At 44.5% G+C, this 5,242-nt stretch overlaps 1 non-coding gene across 1 annotated transcript; it reads left to right on the plus strand.

Moving 5' to 3' along the window:
• Positions 1-217: 217 nt before the first annotated feature.
• Positions 218-329, plus strand: LOC120229933. The gene has a single exon (XR_005527879.1). It is a non-coding gene; the product is annotated as a U6 spliceosomal RNA (small nuclear RNA).
• The last annotated feature ends 4,913 nt before the right edge of the window (positions 330-5,242 follow it).

Genomic DNA, 5,242 nt, shown 5'->3' on the forward strand with positions numbered 1-5,242 from the left:
ATATCTCTTGGCGTCAGTTTAAGAAGAGGTATTAACAGTTATCAACCTCATAAGGTTGTTGTAAGGATTATGCAAGAAAAAAAGCAACTGGAAACATTCCTGACGTATAGTCAATGCTTAATGTATGTTAGCTATTATTCATAATATTTCTCTGCAGGGCAAATCTGACAACCTAGAGGGTAGAAGTAAAAAGAAAACAAAAGACTCCCAAACCACCATGCTCCCTGCACCAGCACCTAGACTAAAACCAGAACAACACAGAGAAGATGAACATGGCCCCTGCACATGCGAATGAGGACTCTCAAATCCATGAAGTATTCCATAATTAAAAATAAAGAAACTCCCCATCAAGTTTGAGCTCAAAAGAGGGTATCTATCAGGCATCACACGGATAAAGAAAGCAAGCTCCTATATCAAAGAACTGATCTTGTCTGGTCCCCAAGGCCTGTCTGCCTAGCTGAATACCCCATACTTTTAAATGTCAATGTTCTGCAAATGTTTGCTTTTCATCTAATGACCTGCACAGGAGGAGCAATCAAAGGTATTCTAAGGCCTTTACAGGGGCTCAGCCCCTGCTATGTGCTATTACTTTCTTTTGAGCTGCCGTATGGATAATGTGTTAGCATCTGACGGAGGGGAGCACCCTTTGGGTTGCCTTTGACAAGATCAGTAAGTGAGCAGAGGCAGAGTTAGGACTGTGTGTTGGATGAGGTCTGCTCAGTTTGGAGCCCTGACAATGGGCAAACAGCTGGTAATTACACCTCAAAGTAGCTGCTTCCCCCTCTCAAGCAAACACATAGCTTTTATTACCTATGAATCCTACCAAAGCCATGTTAAAGAGTACTGACATTCACTGTGAAGAACTGACCTTTGGATGACCCATCCCCCATAAATTATGGGTATGGTTTTCTCCAGGAAACTTTTGCCATTACAGCAATGTAACCATGCATTCTAAAGAAACGTGGCTCAGGGCCGCCTGGGTGGCTCAGTCAGTTAAGCTTCTGACTTCAGCTTAAGTCATGAGAGGTCCCTGGGTTCGAGCTCCATGTCAGGCTCTGTGCTGACCCCTTGGAGCCTGGAGGCTGCTTCAGATCCTGTGTCTACCTCTCTCTCTGCCCCTCCCCCGCTTGCACTGTCTCTGTCTCTCTCTCTCCCTCAAAAATAAATAAGCATTTAGAAAATTTTAAGTAAAAAAATGTATCTCGGATATTTCCATTTACACTGGAATTTATATACCAAAGAATACAGCTAATACTGAAACAAATTAGCTTCCTGGAAGAAAAAGAAGCAGTGAAATTTTCAGTGAGAATGGGCTGCCCCCTGCTGGACATTTAGAGAAGTCTCTATGAGGGCACTGCGGCCTGACTGCCTCAGCAAGTTTTCAGAACTAATGATACTTGGAAGTAAAACAACAACAAAACAAAACAAAACACAAAAACAAACCATGGCAGCAAATTTAAACTTTGGTGTTGTTTTTTAGACTATCTCCAGTAATCACAGACTGTAGAGACACAATTATAGAAAAGGCCCAAGGAGAGGGGAAAGGGCTGAATTTTAAAAAGCACTGAAGATTCTTTTATAAATGCAGCACTGGAAAACCAGCCTCCTTTTGCTACAGAACCCCACAAATATGTCACGGGTAAGAAAAAAAAATGAGAATACATTCCCAGAAATACCAGGGAGACTGAGACACGAAATGTTGATCGAGGCAAGAAAGCAGCAAGACCAACTGCTGAATGAGACATGGCGTTTTCTTGTTGGTTGAGTGGGCACATTTCAGGTCATTTCTCTCAAAATGAGATTAACCTTTGCTCTCAGGCCTGTGTGTGCATGTGGAGGTGGGGGGAGGGCTCCCGAGAGAAGCTTTGCCGAAGACCAGGGACAGAGTAACAAAGGGAAGCCTTCACTATACATGCCCCAGAGTGTAGCATTCGAAATCTCCAAAGCAGGTTCGCCCAGCGTGCCCTGCGCAGGGCTAAGTACCCACCCGCACGTTTTTCATTCCGCTCACCAGGGCCACACAGGTCCATCTCTGGGTAGGCTGCGCAGTGCCCATCAGCAGGGTCTGAACTTAACGGGCCAGGCGGTCTTCCTCAAGGTCGAGTCTGCCTGCTCAAGCACTCTCTTCCACATCCATCAATAAAATGGCACTTGAATGGGTCTGAAATTGCCAAAATTAGGCATTGCTCTTTTCCAGATGTGTTCCCATCCAAATGTGCTGAGGGGATCAATGGGCAGAGAACTGCAGTCAATTATTAACATCCATTAGTGTACATCAGTACCCTATTAGTTAATTGTTTCCCAGAAAGCAGGGCCCAGAGAGAATGGGTAACGGGGCAGGTAAAATTTGATAGTCAGGAAAAACAGAGGAAACATGGGGGCAGGCGGGGAGTGGGGTGGGGGTGGGTGGGAAAGGCACACAAGAAGCGTAGATGCCAGCCTGTGTAGCCAGAGACTGTAACCAGAAAAGAACACCAAACATTTTGTCTACTCAATTATCTTTCATCTTTGTTGGGACCGTTGGCCTTCCAGCCTCTAATGATTGCGATGGATATTTGAAAACCACATAAAAAGTTTTGTTTTTTTAAATCAATGCCAGGGCCCAACCGTAGCCAGTAACTCAGAATTCCTTGGGGGGCTCAAGCAGACAGGGACCATTTTCTAAATGGTCCACCAGGCGAGCCTCTCGTGCAGCTGTGGCTGACCACTGCTCTGTAGGACCATCTTCTCCAGCACGGAGCGTGATGCCGCGGGGGCAGCTAGCAAACAGACCAAAAAGCACACCCTTCTCACTTGGCAATTTGAGATTCAAGAATTAAAATGGTCAGTACAGGGCAATGGCACCAGTTCTGCAGGCCAGTGAAGGTCAAAGTTATTTTAACTCACGCATCAGAGCTATCAAAAGTCCATTGTCTGTACTTCTATCTCCAGGCAGGTAAGGATGGAATAAACAGCCCAGAAACTAGAAGTAAAACCAAGAGTAAACAAAAAGCCCTACCACTCGTAAGTAGTTTATGAAGATACCTAAAGTCCATGTAAAACATTTAAATGTTCAGGGCGCCTGGGTGGCTTAGTCGGTTAAGCGTCCGACTTTTGCTTAGGTCATGATCTCACAGTTCATGGGTTCGAGCCCCGCGTCAGGCTCTGTGCTGACTGCCAGCTCAGAGCCTGGAGCCTGTTTCAGTCTGTGACTCCCTCTCTCTCTGACCCTCGTCTGCTCACACTCTCTCTCTCCTAGAAATAAATAAAAAACATTTAAAATTTTTTTTAAAAAAACATTTAAATGTTCCTACTCGGGTAAAATGCTATTTAATTCCTAGATTAATCACTAATTATTCTAAGAAGTTACAGTAGAAACCACCAGTCTGTATCACTACAATTCTGCAATCTCCTACTCCTTATCTAAATTTTCTTCATTTTATCAAGTCTTTTAGTCATGATCTGTTCCAAAGTCAGGTCTAGGTTGAACTGCACAGGTGAAGAGAGCCAAAACAGCCTTCAGTTTAAAAATACAAAAATCATTCACAGGAGGGGTGGCCCTGGGTGGTTCAGTCCATTAAGCATCCAACTCTTGATTTCAGCTCAGGTCATGATCTCATTGAGGTTGAGGAGTTCCAGCCCTGCTTGGGATTCTCTCTCTCCCTCTTTCTCTGCCGCTCTCCTGCTTGCTTTCTCTCTCTCAAAATAAAATAAAAATTAAAAACAAATAAAAATTCAAATTAAAAAATCACTCACTACTTGATATTATTGAATTTCTTTTGTTTCTAAGTTTATTTTGAGGGGCGCCTGGGTGGCTCAGTTGATTAGGCATCCAACTTCAGCTCAGGTCTTGATCTCCCTGTCTGTGAGTTCAAGCCCCACATTGGGCTCTGTGTTGGCACCTCAGAGGTTGGAGCCTGCCTCGGATTCTGTGTCTCCCTCTCTCTCTGCCCCTCTACAGCCACAATCTCTCTCTCTCACACACACACACACACACACACTCTCTCTCTCTCTCTCTCTCAATAAATAAGCATTAAAAAATTTTGGTTGGGGGGACACCTGGGTGGCTCAGTCGGTTAAGCGTCCGACTTCAGCTCAGGTCATGATCTCGTGGTTCATGGGTTCGAGCCCCGTGTTGGGCTCTGTGCAAACAGCCAGCTCAGAGCCTGGAGCCTGTTTCAGATTCTGCGTCTCCCTCTCTCTCTGACCCTCCCTGCTCGCTCTCTCTCTCAAAAATAAATAAGACATTAAAAAAAAACTTTTTCAAGTTTATATTGAGAGAGACAGAGCATGAGTAAAGGAGGGGCAGAGAGAGAGAGAGAGAGAGAGGGAGAGAGAGGGAGGCAGAGGGGGAATCCCAAGCAGGCTCCACTCAATTCCAAGAGCTTGATGCTGGGCTCAAACCCACTAAACTGGGAGATCATGACCTGAGCCAAAATCAAGAGTCAGATGATTAACCTACAGAGCCACCCAGGTGTCCTGATACTATTGAATTTGAATGCATCCCTACAAAGCCATCCTGCAGTTAGACTTCCTTTTCCTCGCAGGGCTGAGAGGAACGGAGCACTTCCCCACACCTGGCAGGGAAGCTTTCTGCCCTAAATTCATTCAGGAGATCTCCTGAGTCAAGCCTGACCTTCCAAAATCAAATAGACACATTCAATAAAGGTACCAAATCTCTTTTTAGAAAGTACTCTGAGGAATCTGCCTTTGTGTGTGTACTTCAGGAGAATTCCTAAAATATGCACAATACTGAGCCTCATTTACATCTCCCAAACTGCCCTTTGAGTAACAGAGGGCTTACTAACTTGCTCTATTCTCAAATGGCCTAAAAATCAGCCAAATTGAAAGCAAAAGCTGTGTATTAGTTGCAGGTTTCTTTTGACCCTTCTAGTCGATGAACATGGACATTACCAAAATGTTCGGGGAACCGTGTTGAGCCCTGAGAATACTTGGGAGTGTGATACGGTCTTTGCCACTCAATGTGCCAACAATGTTCTTGAGAAAAAGGTTTACAAAGATAACATGCTGTTAGTAAAGGCACTGGGTACCCATGAGGGGTTAGGAAAGGAAGTAATCCTTAAGCTAGAACAGCCTCACAGCAGAGAGGGAGACTCAAGCTGGCCTTAAAAGATTAACAGAGAGGAGGAAGACATTCTAGACAGACAGACAGAAAGAAGAAATTAATTAAGGCTATGGACTTCTCCCTTCTAGAACTGTATTAATAGAGCACAGTTCTCTAAAAGGACTTGAAAGAAATGAA

Source organism: Hyaena hyaena, unplaced genomic scaffold, assembly GCF_003009895.1.
Source record: "Hyaena hyaena isolate Hyena2069 unplaced genomic scaffold, ASM300989v1 scaffold_36, whole genome shotgun sequence".
NCBI lineage: Eukaryota > Metazoa > Chordata > Mammalia > Carnivora > Hyaenidae > Hyaena > Hyaena hyaena.